The 15,379-nt window shown below is 45.4% G+C and overlaps 1 long non-coding RNA gene across 1 annotated transcript; it reads right to left on the reverse strand.

Moving 5' to 3' along the window:
• Positions 1–4,805: 4,805 nt before the first annotated feature.
• Positions 4,806–7,291, reverse strand: LOC118087825 (uncharacterized). Its single transcript, XR_004692867.2, has 3 exons — positions 7,152–7,291; positions 6,145–6,288; positions 4,806–4,865 (listed from the first exon to the last, which is right to left on the reverse strand). It is a non-coding gene; the product is annotated as an uncharacterized LOC118087825 (long non-coding RNA).
• Positions 7,292–15,379: the final 8,088 nt, after the last annotated feature.

Below are 15,379 nucleotides of genomic sequence, written 5' to 3' on the forward strand. Positions count from 1 at the left end.
AGATATGATGCCACAGAGGCACTGTGGGAAATTTAAATGGAAGTTCCCAGAACCAACTGCCTGGTGCTAATGGCAGGAAGATATTTTGAAGAAGTGTGCTCTGCTGGAGCACAAAGTTCCCGGCAGGTGAACATTGCTGACATGAAAGAAAACTGCCGAACTGCAGACAGATAGGCATCAAATGCCTTTTGTGCTGGGACTCTTCAAAACTGATTATGGAGAGGAAGCAAAAGGTATATTTACACCACCAGCCCTACACACCTGTGGGGATTACTTAGAGTGACAGAGGTGTGCAAATTTATGCAGGGGTGTGGAGAATATGGATAGAGAAGATGGCTTTAAACTATGCTTTACTCAGAGTAGACCTCATTTACTCAGAATAGGCCATCAAATAAAGCTGAATGTCGGCAGATGCAAGGCAGACAAAATAAAGTCCGTCTTCCCATGGCACATAGTTAAACTATGAAATACTCTATGAGGGAGTATTCCCAGACCCGCTGAAAGAGGCAGTCATGTCATTAAACTGCTTAAAACATCTTTAGACCCGACAAATGTGGCCAATTATCGCCCAGTCTCAAATTTACCATTCTTGGGCAAGGTGATTGAGCGAGTGGTTGCTGAACAATTCCAAGCCTGGAGGATGCGGACCATTTGGATCCCTTCCAATCGGGATCCAGGCCTCATCATGGGACTGAAACTGCCTTGGTCATGCTTGTCGATGATCTCCGGCGGGCTAGGGACAAAGGTGAGAGCTGTTTCCTAGTTCTGCTGGATCTCTCAGCGGCCTTTGATACATCCTTCTGTACTGCCTAGAGGGGTTGGGAGCTGGGGGGGACTGTCATACAGTGGTTCCGCTCCTTCCTCCTGGGCCGTGTTCAGAAAGTGGTGGTGGGGGATGAGTGTTCAGACCCCTGGGCTCTCACTTGTGGGGTGCCTCAGGGTTCCGTCCTCTCCCCCATGCTTTTTAACTTCTATATGAAGCTGCTGGGAGAGATCATCAGGGGGTTTGGGCTGGGTGTTCATCAGTATGCAGATGACACCCAGCTCTACCTCTCTTTTAAATCAGAACCAGTGAAGGCAGTGAAGGTCCTGTGTGAGTGTCTGGAAGCGGTTGGAGGTCGGATGGTGGCTCACAGATTGAGGTTGAATCCTGACAAGACAGAAGTACTGTTTTGGGGGGACAGGGGGCGGGCGGGTGTGGGGGATTCCCTGGTCCTGAATGGGGTCACTATGCCCCTGAAGGACCAGGTGCGCAGCCTGGGAGTCATTTTGGACTCACAGCTGTCCATGGAGACACAGGTTAATTCTGTGTCCAGGGCGACTGTCTATCAGCTCCATCTGGTACGCAGGCTGAGACCCTACCTGCCCGCAGACTGTCTCACCAGAGTGGTGCATGCTCTAGTTATCTCCTCCTTGGACTACTGCAATGCGCTCTACGTGGGGCTACCTTTGATGGTGACCCGGAAACAGCAATTAATCCAGAATGCGGCAGCTAGACCTACATTGGCTCCTAGTACATTTCCGAGCACAATTCAAAGTGTTGGTGCTGACCTTTAAAGCCCTAAACGGCCTCGGTCCTGTATACCTGAAGGAGCGTCTCCACCCCCATCGTTCTGCCCGGACACTGAGATTCAGCACCGAGGGCCTTCTGGCGGTTCCCTCACTGCGAGAAGCAAAGCTACAGGGAACCAGGCAGAGGGCCTTTTCGGTAGTGGCGCCCGCCCTGTGGAACGCCCTCCCATCAGAGGTCAAGGAGATAAACAGCTACCTGACATTTAGAAAACACCTAAAGGCAGTCCTGTTTAGGGAAGTTTTTAATCTGTGATACTTTAATGTATTTTGGGATTTGCTGGAAGCCGCCCAGAGTGGTGGGGGAAACCCAGCCAGATGGGCAGGGTATGTATAAATAAATAAATAAATATAAAAAATAAAATAATAATTTGCTCCCACAAGATGTAGCACCAACTTAGAGGACTTTGGAAGGATCAGATGAATTCATGGACAATAAGGCTCTCAGTGGCTTCAGGTCACAATGGCCGTGCACACTGCCAGAACGGTATGCCTCTGAATACCAGTTGCTGAAAACTGCAGGAGCAGTTGCACTCAGGCTGTCCTTACAAGCTTTCCACAGGAATCTGGTTGGCCACTGTGAGAGCAGGGTGCTGGACTAAATGAGCCTTTTGCCTGATCCAAGCGGGCTCGTCTTACATTCTTATAACAATCTACTTAACATGCCAACTCTAAAACCTGGCACAAATAAATGCTAACTGAGAAAAAAAAAAACAAGAAAGATGGAGGTGGCATGATGAAAATACCATAATGAATGCAGGCTATTGCTTTTTGATAATCAGAAATAGATCGGAAAGGGTGGGATTGGGGGGGGGGATTCAAACTAGTCCAGCATTCTTCTAAATATCCTGCTCCAAAGAGACAGATTTTGAAAAAGAGTGATGAATGAACCCACCAAACCAACTATTTCCATGAACACAGAATCATAGCATTGAGGAGCTGGAAAGTACCATGAGGGTCATCTAGTCTAATCCCCTGCAATGCAGGAATCTTTTGCCAAATGTGGGGCACAAATCTATGACACTGAGATCTACTGGCTGTGCTATTTCCCCAAAGCACAGTGATTGGAGAACCTTGATGAAATAATTATTTCTCATTGAAAGCTAGACCTGTCTATCAAAATGATTTATCTCCTCCTCCTCCATAGCTGCCAAGTTTTCCCTTTTCTCGCGAGGAAGCCTATTCAGCATAAGGGAATTTCCCTTAAAAAAAGGGAGAACTTGGCAGCTATGTCCTCCTCCTCCTCCTCCTCCCCCCCCTCCTCCTCCTCCTCCTCCTCCTCCTCCTCCTCCTCCTCCTCCTCCTCCTCCTCCTCCCCTCTTCACTCAAGTTACATCAGGGCATTTCTCTTATAGTCAGCTTGCTTTCGATTTTAATAGCCACCACAACAAAAAATTCTTTTGATGACTAGATGACATTTGGGTGAATAGTGTGGCATGAAGCTTTGAGGGGGGTGGGGGTGGTTATTCACTGCAGCTCAAAGGACTTTGCTGAAAAACACACACACACCACAATTCGCTTGTCATTTTTTATACAGAGCCAATGCATGCCTATGGAATCCAGCTTGTAATTTCCCTAGCTCCACTTGGAGCTGTCTATGGTCCTGCTTTTTTGTCTTACCAGCATTTGTCAGAGCTTTCCTCTGGAACATCTATACAGTAATACCTCGGGTTACGAACGCGATCCGTTCCGGATCGCAGTTCGTAACCCGAATAGTTCGTAACCCGGACGCGATGGGCGCCGCCATTTTGCGCATGCGCAGATCGCGCAATCGCGCGCGCCGCTTATGCGCACGCGCGCGCGATGAAAACACTTCCGGGTTTGCACAGTTCGTAACCCAAACTGTTCACAAACCGAGGTGGTCGTAACCCGAGGTACGACTGTACTGTATAAATAAAAATGTAAAATGCCAGGTTGTGTGTGCTCAGCTTGCTCCGAAACCTCTTGACCGATTGAGTTAAAATTTTGACACAATGTTGCAGTCCAATAGGGGAGTGTTTGTATAAACTTAGATTATACAGATGTCACACCTGTCACAGGTAAAAACAGGTTTTTTTAAAAAACAAAAGAACAGAAAAACAGGAACAGAAGAGGTTGCAAAACATCACCCTCTAGCGGCGACTCCACTGGTACTACAGCTAGAAAAGCTTCCCTCTCCAAAACAGCTCAGCTCAGGTTTGCAGGCAACCCCTGCTGCACAAGACTGAAACTGCTGACTGAGCTGAGTGGAGCTGGGGGACTCGCCTGGACTGGGGGTGGGGGCAGGACGGGGTCGGGACAGGTCATGGGTTGGGTTGGGTTGGGTTGGGACAGGACAGGGTGGGGTGGGGTGAGTCACAGGGATGAGCCACAGCAATGCGTGGCTGGGTACTGCTAGTAAGGACATAAAAAGAGCCTGCTGGTTCAGGCCAATGGCCCATCTAAACCAGCATCCTGTTCTCCCAGTGGCCAACCTGGTGCCTGTGTGAAACTCACAAGCAGGATTTGAACTCAAGAGAACTCTTCCCTCCTGTGGTTTTCCAGCAACTGGTATTCAGAAGCATTGCTGCCTCTTACCATGAAGGGAGAGCAAAGCCATCATGGCTAGTAGCCATCAATAGCCCTCTCCTCCATTAATTTGTTTAATCCTTTCTTAAAGCCATTGCTGTTTCCTGTGGAAGTGAGTTCCATAGTATAATGATCTGTTGCGTGAAGCAGTGCTTAGCCTAAAACCTGATCTAAAACAGGATAAGCAATTCTGGCTGCACTCAGCGTACTCACCCAGTCTGTTAGCCCACAATAGAGAGCACTCATCACCACCCAGAAGCAGGATTTCAGTGCCAATACTCTTCAGCTACAGCTGATGTATTTTATTTGTCACCTACCAGTGTTATCGGCTGGTCGCTGCTTGATGACATCACTTGAGTGCCACCATGCTCTGCTACTGCTGGAGGTCAGGGTGGAACATAAAAAAATAGACACTAGTGTATCTTGGGCAATTTGAGCTCTTCATTCCCTGTAAAGCCCAAGGCCTATAAATAACTAAGGGCCACAAAGCGAGGGAGGGCTCAGGCAGGATCTCTTGGTCTTCGTGCCAGAAGAAAATCAAGGAAGGATCTTCACATGCAGAAGGCAAGCAAGAACTGGGAGGGAAAGTGCAAACAACTCTGGAGTGTGGCCAGCCTTTCCAGAGGCGGCATTCATGCGAAGGCAAGTGCCTTCTCCATGTACATGAATCCCAGCAAAAAATACCAGCCCTTTTTCAAAATCATCACAGACAACCTTGTTTACACAGCCCTTGATGGCCACTGATGGTCCTGCAGAGGAAATAGAAGGAAAGGACAGTCAGCATTTAGGCTGGAAATTGAATCCATCTTAACTGGTTTCTGCTCCAGATTTTACAGTTCCGTATTTCTAAAATGGTGGCTAGGGAAACCCAGCCAGATGGGCAAGGAATAAATATTGTTGTTGTTGTTGTTTGTTTGTTTGTTTGTTTGTTTGTTTGTTTCTAAGGCAGCTTGGAGAAAAAGGGAGGAATCAGGTTGGATTCTGGAGTTTCAGAATTTTTCTGAGAGGGAAACTCAACTGCTAATTTTTATAAGGAAGCTTCTAATTCCCCCCTTCATTATTTGAAAGTTATGAAATCATAGCACACGCATAAAAGGATGACAAGCTGTGATGACTGTATTTCATCATCGCACCATTTTGCAAATTAGACTTTTTAAAAAATTAAAAAGACTGGGGGAAACGGAACAAGATTCTCTTGGGTCAATTATCTCATGAAAAGCAAAATTCTATAAAATAAGTCTACCCTAATTCATATCCTAGAAAAATGAATCCCAGTGGGAGACATATATTAACAGATTTTTGCCATACTGTCATAGTAAGTCAGGTTTTCCCAGAATGAAAAAAGTCCTTTTGTTGTTGTCTCCCCTCCTCATCCTCCTCGTCATCTTGCTATCCATGCTTCCTCCTCTGCCTCAGATTTTAGCCTCCTTTCCTCCTCCAATCCTTGCCATTGCCTCCTCCTAACTGTCATCATTGGTATCATTCACAGGGTTAGTGCCATCCGTCTGCGGCCATGTGAATTACACCTTGGCAACAGTCTTGTACAAATATATATATTTGAATGTGTGTGTGTGTGTGGGTGTGTGTGGGTGTGTGGGTGTGTGTGTACTTTACATAGTTAGAGTAAGTCATACTTAGAGTAAATCCACTGAAAACCAGGATGCATGTTTGTGTATGTGTTCCAATGAAGTTGGATGATGAGAAGTTCAGGGCAGCATAAGGGGGTACTTTGTCATACAGTCCATAAAATGAACTATGAAACTGAACAAGATGTGCTGGTGGTTGCTAACTTGGAGAGCTTTAAAAGGGGTTTGGACAGGAGGATGTGGCTGTCACTGGCTGCTGGTCATGATAGCTCTATTAACTTCTGTAACTGAATATCAGCTACTGCTGATCACAAGTGGGACAGAGTTATTGTACTCATCTACCCCTTGTAGGCTTCCTGTAGGCATCTGGTTCACCTCTGTGAATTCTGGAATGGCTGGGCCTCCAGTCAGACCCAGCAGAGCAATTTATGTGGTTACTTACCTGTCCTTGCAGTCCCATGGATGTCAAGGCAATAGTGCTGGTCTCCAGTACATTTGACAATCTCTTCTTCGTTGCATGTATAGTTCTTCGGACAATAGCAGGCTGGGCACTTTATTCCATTGAATTCAGTGCTTATGGGTGGGACTGGGAGAAAGAAGAGACAGTCCAGATTTGGGAGGAAGGAAGGAGAGAGCTCTAAACACAAGGGTGGAAATAACCTTCTCCCATAGAGCTGAGTGGCTAGTAAGTGGAATCCAGGTTTTCTCTAAGTCCACTGAGTTGTTACAATACAACAGCCTTTGGTTGCTTTGCCTTGATATTCTTGTAGTACCAGAGAATTCAGTGGGGAAAATGCTGATGTACCTATTGGAGCACTTTGATATGTAAAACTTGCACTTTTACAATTGCCACATAATATCTACAGGTATTTGCATTTAGGAAGAATGGTATCTTTCATGTGGCAACACCTGCACTTTGGAAATCCCTGCCTTTGGGCATTCAGGCAGAGGCCCTCGATATTATGCTTGATGCCTGCTCAAAACTTTCCTGCTTTTGTAAAGCCTATCCAGACACCTGATTCGTAGAATCATAAAACTATAGAGCTGGAAGGTACCCCAAGGATCTTCTAGTCCAACCCCCTGCAATGGCAGTCATTTTAGACAATATTGAGTTGGGTGGACAATATTTTAGACAATGTTAAGTATGGTCAGACTCAGTAGAAGACACCTTCCTATGGTCCTACGATTCAGTGACCAGCTCTTCAACAGTGATCTCTGGGCCTTGTTAAAACAAACACACACAAGTAAGGAAGTAGCTCGGTGATAGAACCAAGATCCATTTTGCAAATCACTCTTCCCCAGCCCAAGTAGGAAGCTGGTGGGTTTTAAACAACAACAACAACAACAACAACAACAACAACAACAACAACAACAACAACAACAACAACACCACAATAGAATGTGGAATGATAGAATGGGCAAAGACAAAGGGATACACCAGTGACTTACCACCAGGAATGTAATCATTGCAGTCATTATTGCTGCAGCAGAAAAGTGTGCTTGATACAATTCCTGACTTGCCCACATTAAATGTGGAAGGGCCTTTGTCGTTGCAGTCACTGGGGGAGAAGCAAAACTTGCGAATAGTCCTTGATCCTGTTGGGATCAAGGAAGAGAAAGTTTCAGTTGGAAGAGAGGCCCCTGGCATAAATGATTAGCCCTGTAATCCAAATTATACTGACCTGGAAAGAAGATGTATGCTACATTTTGGAATATACCTTCAAAGCCATAGAATCCTGGGAACTGTAGTTTGTTTAAGGGTGCTGGGAATTGTTAAAAGACACCTATCCCTTCCACAGAACTACATGTACCAGCATGTCCTGGGAGGAGAGATTGATTGTTAAACCACTCTGAGAATTGCAGCTCTTTGAGAGGAATGTAAGTCCGCAAACTGCTGAGAGTAAGGCGACAATGGTTGTAACAAGTAACTTGATCCAGTTGGGGGTGACAGACAGAAAGGCAGTAGTATAGTCTTCCTCCTCCCTGATTCATTCTCTTTTAGTAACTGCTTTTTGGTAAAAGAGATCCATTCCTTCCAGTCTTTACTTCTTTCCTACCCTTCTCCAAGTTCATTCATTATGAGTTTCCATGTGCTAGTGTTAACATCTCGACTCCATCTTGGCCACAGGTAAAATCTTCACTCAGAATGTCTTTGGCTGCCATGAGTAATAAACCTTATGTTTTCTTTATCCATTCAACCAGCAGTCTTACCAGCCTATTTCTTTCTGCATACTGCTGTAATATATTTACCAAACTCCAACATAAACACCCCCTCAGCACCCTCAATCAGCAGGAGTTCCCAGGATTCTTTGGGAGAAGCCATGATGGTTGAAAGTGGTATCATGGCGCTTTTAATGTATGGTGTGGATGTTGACCCAAGTTCACGCCATACATGTAAAGCACTACGATAAAACTCTGAACAGTCATGGCTTCCCCCAAAGAATTCTGGGAGCTGTAGTATGTTAAGGCTGAGAGCTGTTAGGAGACACACACACCCTTCCCCTTCACAGGGCTACAATTCCCAAAGTTACCTATGAAGAAGGTTCAACTGTTAAACCACTCTGGAAATTGTAGCTTTGTGAGGGGAATAGGAGACGCCTAACAACACTCAGCCCCTTTGACAAATTCAAAGCTCCCAGAATTCTTGGAGGAAAACTGACAGTTTAAAGTGGTTATCATAGCATGCGGCCTCAGTAAACTCAATATGGTTGACTTCTGAGTAAATCTGCTTGGGCCTGGTCAGTAAGACCAGCCAGTCCATGGAAAAAGGAAACTATAGCCTTGACTCATTCCTGCCATCCACCCTATTTGCTGGATCCTGTGGGTGTGTAACATCTTATGAAACTCACCCGTTGTGTTCATGGTTCGTGCTGCACCACATCTGTTGAGCACAGCAGGGCAAATGATCTTATTGCCACTACAACTGTCCCCAGCAGCGAAACATGACTCACATGGCAGACATTCCCCTAAAGCAGGAGCAAGAAAAAGCAGACAAAAGGCATATTCACTGTGGCCAGGACCCCCGGAGGGCATCTTTTAACCCTAAGAGCCAACACAATACTCATTGGATAGGTGGGTGGTGGAGGACTCCAACTCCCATCATTCCTGACTATTCCTTGTGCTTACTGAGACTGATGGGAGTTGGAGTTCTCCGAAACCACTTGCCCGATCACGTTCAAATTTGGCCACAGCGTCACATGAGGATATCAGAGTGTTTCCATCTGCTTAGATTGCCCACATGTCACACCTGTGCCATGAAAACCAGCTAAAACCCACTGGTTTGGAACCCTGAAATCAGAGACCTGGGGAAGCTGGGAAATAGAAGGCAGAAGAGGGTGCCACACAGCGCCCTCTAGCGGCGGCTACACTGGTACCACAGCTAGAAAACCTTGGTCCTCTATCGGAGGCTACACTGGTACTGCAGCTACTAGGTCGAATGGAGGCTCGCCTTTACAGACTAGGCAGAATGGAGGTGGGGACTCGCCTGGGTGTGGGTTGGGGGCAGGAGGGGATGGGATAGGTCCATAGCTGCCAAGTTATCCCTTTTTTACAGGGATTTTCCCTTATGCTGAATAGGCTTCCTCGCGAGAAAAGAGAAAACTTGGCAGCTATGGATAGGTCATGGATCGGGACAGGGTGGGGAGAATCTCAGGGATGAGCCACAGCAACACGTGGCCTGGCCAGCTAGTTTATTTATAAAAATGAGGAAGGACCTTGCCCTTGAGGTCTTAGGATATTCTCATTTGAAGCAGAAAATTGCTTTTTAAAAAATCAAAGCAAAAGTCAAATATAGCCATCATGGCTAAGTAGCTGTCAGTAGCCTTGCCCTCAGAGTTGGAACACATTTTGTTTAGCACGAGGAAGCTTTCAGAATGTTAATATGCATTAATTTGAATCTCTAAATGATCCATGATTTGGAGATAGCTCTGTTGTTACAGCATGCGACTCATAATCTCAGGGTCATGGTTTTGAGCCCCACCTTGGTCAAAAGATCCCTGCATTGCAGGGAGCTGGACTTGATGATTCCCGTGGTCCCTTCCAACCCTACAATTCTATGATTCTAATAACACCAGAGTCCACCTGTGCTTACCTTTCCTTGTCAGGAATAGTAGCATTCCTGCATGAAACCAGCAGAGGGCAAAAACATGCATCAGAGAAGCCCAGTTCCCTAGGTGAGTCTCTGAGAGCTTGTGGGATCACAGTGCTGCAAGAGAGATCAGGCATGACTCACCCTCCAAAGACTAAAGGCAAGGTACACAGAGAGATGCATGCCAGTGATAAATTGCTTTGGCTCCCTCTCCGATTTAGGAAGGAGGAAGTAGATATGGAGAAAAGGAAGCCATGGACTCAAAATTCAGTCTGGCTTACTTTGACCCAGAGCTGGACTGATATTAAAATGTCAGCTTTGCAGCCAGGTTCTCAAATTGTGTGGTTGTTTCCACCCTCTCAACAAATATTCCACTTCTGTCAATGATAAAAGGAGACACACATGCTTGAACTTACCAGCGCCTGATGACTACAGCCCACCACAGTGGACAACACCTCCAGTGGTGCTTTAAATTATGCCATAATGAATTGGTTGGTCTTTTTAACCAATGAATAGCCATGTCATGCTAAATTCCATTCATGCCAGTCGTTGCGGTGTGACACAATGATAACCCTCACTGGAGCACAACACTACTTCTCCCCTCCCCTTTCCCCACAATGCATGCTTCTGTTTACCCATTAAAACAGTTGGGAAGAATCGTATAGCTGTATACCGCCTCAAATTTCGTAAATTTACTCCCACCATTTCTGGGTTGATAGGATTGCAAATGGATTTTTTAAATTGCTGAAAGCAATTAACATGGAACTGAGCAATAAGCTTCCACTACATTCCTTTGTTGTTTTTGATGCAAGTGACACACACATTATACATTTACTGGTGTTGCACCCTCGTTTCATTCCCTCCAACCTCTTTGCCTCCCCATCTTTTCCTTCAAGAAGTGTGCTCTGCAGTGCTGGACTGACGTATAAGCTAAGCAAGCTATAGCTTAGGGCCCCACTCTCTTGCCCCCCCCCAAAAAAATTAAAGGGGTAAAAAAACCTGGATGTATTATTCACTATTGTATTTCACTATTAATATACTTCTTCTTAATTGTATTTCAGTTCAACAATTACTTTGATAAAACACATATTTTGTTATGTGCAAATGGCTTTAGATACCTATTAGGTCCATAAAAGACCATATATGGTACCATATATTTAACACAAAAACCAGAGACAATTTGTTGTTGACAAAGGACAACTGGACATATAAAGGGCTCCGTTACCTTCAGTAGCTTAGAGCCTCATGAAATCTAAATCCGGTCCTGATGCTGTGTTCAGCCTTGAGTCCCATTAGGGGAAAAGGTGGGGTATTAATAAATAAAGAAGGTTTATTTTTACCATGTCCAAAGTGCCCGGATATTTAGCTCCTCCTTTCTCCATTGCTGGGCATGGGAAGGACGAGGTATGCGAGCGTCATTCAGATGAGCACTAAGGAAGCTGACGGAAGGACGAGCCCCTCTACAAATCTCAAGAAAGATAAGCAGGCACACACAGCCCTGAAAAGTAGTGGCAGCCGAGTGGACTGAGCTTGGCCAAATAGCACATGGGGCCAGAGGCAGAGGAAGTCCTCAGCAGGTGTACTTCAGCATCTGCATGCCAGTAGTGGCTGTCACTCCTAAGCTTCTGTTGAAAAAAGATGTCAGTTGATGAGCATGAACTCCTATTCTGATGTGATGCACTCCATTGTGATGCCCTCTCTCTGTTGAGCCAGTTGGCTGGGTGTTTGGAGATGCATTAGGCGTAAGCTGGCTTTGGTTTCGGGGCCTTGGGCATGATGCAGTAGACCCCCTTTCTTAGAGTGACTTCTCCTGCTTGCTGTTGTTCCTGCTGCTGTTGCCCTCCTCCTGATAGCCAAAAGTACAGAGCTAGTCATGGGGGGGGGGAGGTGTAGCACCTATTAGGAATTGATGGTACAAACAAATTAGGAAATGCACAATAAAGCTATCAAATTGCAGCATCACCACCGGTGTTCAGGCATTCGCCTCTCCTCTGTGAGGCAGGAAGTGGGATTGGTGCTCACTGGCTGTGCCTCCTTTGCTGCATCATAATTGGCTCAACTGCACCTTATCAGCACCAGGGGTGAAGGTCTCTAAGCAGAAGGAGTGTTCTATCGACATAGGCTCCACCACACATGATTTGGAACCCTCACCATGCAGAGTTCTAAATGATATCAGGAATGTCCTTGTGGAGAACTGGACCTGCCCTTCAGACCTTCCAAAGTCCAGTGAATGTCTCCATCATTTTTTTTCATTAGCTTTTGTTCGGTTGTTGACAGGGAAGGAAAGATTTTTATAATGGGAATTCCCCCTCTTTCACATATATTTGCCTTCTGACTTAGATTCTGAACAGGCACCTACAGAATAATAAGAGATTCCAACATTTTGGGTTGCAGTCCACTACGCTCTACTCAGAGCAGAACCATTAAAATTAATGTTGCTATTACGTAATTTCAGTGGGTTTACTTTGATTAGGTCTAATGTTAGATGCAACCCATTGCATTCCATTATAGTAAACATGTGATCTTCTCTTGCAGAAGCAGACACCAAAAACATATTTATATATATACCATCTCGAATTCTTTCTCTTTGCTGGTGACTTTCTGAGGCAATTCCAGTCCAGAAAGCTCCAGACATATTCTCTCTCTCTCTCTCTCTCTCTCTCTCTCTCTCTCTCTCTCTCTCTCTGTGTGTGTGTGTGTGTGTGTGTGTGTGTGTGTGTGGAATGGTGAATAAAATAGTTATCACTCTCTGAAGAATGTGCCTTGAACAAAGTTGCAGAAGAAAATGAGAATTTAGTTGTTTGTGGGATTATTCAATTAGGTAAAAACAGTGCTTTTTTTGGGGGGGGTGCAGGGTGCACATACCCTCAAACATTTTGTGAATCTTTGTACTTTTGTCCATTTGCTGTATTTATTTCCCCCGATTAGAACTATAAAATGGTGGTTTTCTTAAGTCAAAATGAGAGCACCCCTAAATATTTTTTTTTAGAAAAAAAGGCACTGGGTAAAAAAAGTAAAGGACCCCTGGACAGTTAAGTCCAGTCAAAGGAGACTATGGGGTTGCAGCACTCATTTTGCTTTCAGGCCGAGAGAGCCGGCGTTTGTCCACAGACAGCTTTCAGGGTCATGACTAAATCACTTCTGGTCCAATGGGACACCGTAACAGAAACCAGAGCGCACAGAAACACAGTTTACTTTCCCGCCGCATGCTTTCAACTGCTTTCCTTGCTTTCAAACTGCTAGGTTGGCAGGAGCTGGGACAGAGCAACAGGAGCTCACCCCGTCATGAGGATTTGAACTGCTGACCTTCTGATCAGCAGGCCCAAGAGGCTCAGTGGTTTAGACCACCCCGCCACCCGTGTCCCTTTATTCATTCAATTACAGAAAGGGAGGACATGGATTTTGATAAGTGATGGCAAATCCAAGCGACCTTACTATGCAGAACAATGGTTTGGTATGCCTGTGCTGGTGTGCTAGTATATAAGAAAGAAAAGTGTAGCAAACAGGGTCCTGCAACAAAATGCTGTCTATCCTTGGTGTGTATTATCTCAGCCAGTTATAGTAGGGCTGAGAGAGCTACAGTCTAACTTCCTTTATCTTCTTCCTTTATGTGCAATATAGATATAACCAAAGGAAAAATTTAAACATTTATTTAACTGTTTTATGTTTGGTCCTTCTCTTCTATGCCGTTGAATTGCTACAGTGTTTCATCCGCTGTGCACCCAAAATCAGAGTCAGGAGACAGAATTGTGGTGAAATATCTAACTTGTTCTTAGTTCAGACTTGGGTGGTATGTTGGTGGTGAGAGAATGGGGGAAATCAAATTGGTATTGATATAAATGATAAGCTAATCTTTCTTTTGCATCATGCTAATGTCGTCGTCTTCTTTTTAAGCCTGGGCATGCTTGAGCAAATGCTTCACAAGTGAAACTTGGTAACCAGGCGAAAACATAACCACCTTGTGGTAAGTCACATATGCCACCCACTTTGGAGCGCCAGACCTGAGCACATTCAGGTTCCATTCACATCATCCATCTAAAGCAACATGATGCCCCGTTAAGGAGTCTTGGGTCCCCCAAAGACTCCTTATTAAGCATGCTGAGAGTTGTTGGGAGGACCCTATTCCTATCCCAGAGCTCTGATTGCCAAGGTGGTTTAACAATCCGACCCCCTTCACATGGGTTTCTGAGAAGTGTAGCTTTGTGGGCAGAGCAAAGAGATGGCTTGGGTTGGTGTCGGTGGGTTGATGGAGTTCTAGGAAAGTGGCACGCCCCACCCTGACTTTCTGGACTGCCGCTGCGCAAGGCAGTTACCTCACCTTGCTTCATGGGTGGGCCCACCTGACAGCCCACTCAAATAGAGGACTATTTTTTTACAAGGTGCACCTGTGAACCCATTTACGTGTCTACTACATGTAGAGACCAGATGTCTTGCACTATTGAGATGAGCTGTATCTTCTGCATAAATTCAGGATGTGCATTCATTAAAAATGCCTTTATACATTTGACCTTTATGCCGAATAAAGAACTTCACACAGCAGAAGATATCACTACTTGGGAGGGTACAACAAATGGTAGCAATGCATCATCTTTGGCTCTGTCCTGAAATTTTTGAACCACTACTTACTAGGTTGGCTCGGATTTTTATGGCTCTAGCACAGAACTTGGCTACCTTTGCTGTCACATTAGAGTTAGCATCTGAAAGAAGCCACTCTATATAGAAATTGTCCGAGCGTCCAGGAAGCTCAACCAGTGTTGTGTGGATGAGCTCGCCTCGCACCTCCTCGTAGTAGCTGCATCGCAGGAGTATGTGGCCAATAGTTTCCACTTCCCCAGATCCACACGGGCAACATCTCTCACACATTGGGATCTGTTTGTACTTTCCTTGAAGAACTGCTGAGGGCATTATGCGATTTCGGGCTAAAGTGAAAGCTCTTTGATGAGAGGGTATTTCCAGGTGGGATAGGTCTGTAGCTGGGCGAGATATTTATCTCGTTTCCTCCTGAATAAGAAAGTGAGGTACTTTACTCAGGTCCTTCTGCCTTTCTGTATCTGTTATCCTCTTGCTGAGTCAAGGTCACGTGACATCAGGCTGGCTGGATGAAGGCCTATACTTAGCATCTTATTTACTGTGGCCTTACTCCAAAGGGAATGGTACTTATCTTTTGATAACAGCAAGATTAAGCCCTGTGGGTTCAGGTTGAGTTTCATCCATAGGTTGCAAGCCTGCATCCACACCCTGGCCTCCATGCGGATCATGCCCGTCTCCAACCGTATCGCAGCGTTTGACGCACATGGAGGCATTTGTAAAGCTGCTCTGAGGAATTTTGACTGGACTCTTTCAGCTATATTCAGATTAGGTGGCGGAATGTTAAGGTTAGCCCCAAAGAGCAGCTGAGCCATCACTTTAGCCTCAAACAATTTTAGAGCCACTGGAATGTATTGACCTCCCTTTGATCTCAGAAAACTTAGAATGGCAGCGGAGGACTTGTGGGCTGCTATTGCTGACTGTGATAAGTGGGCTTTCTTTAGCCCCCTATCGTGGAAGACGAAGCCTAGGTATTTTAGGCAGTGGACCTGTTCAATTTTTC

The sequence above is a fragment of the Zootoca vivipara genome, chromosome 6 (genome assembly GCF_963506605.1).
Source record: "Zootoca vivipara chromosome 6, rZooViv1.1, whole genome shotgun sequence".
NCBI lineage: Eukaryota > Metazoa > Chordata > Lepidosauria > Squamata > Lacertidae > Zootoca > Zootoca vivipara.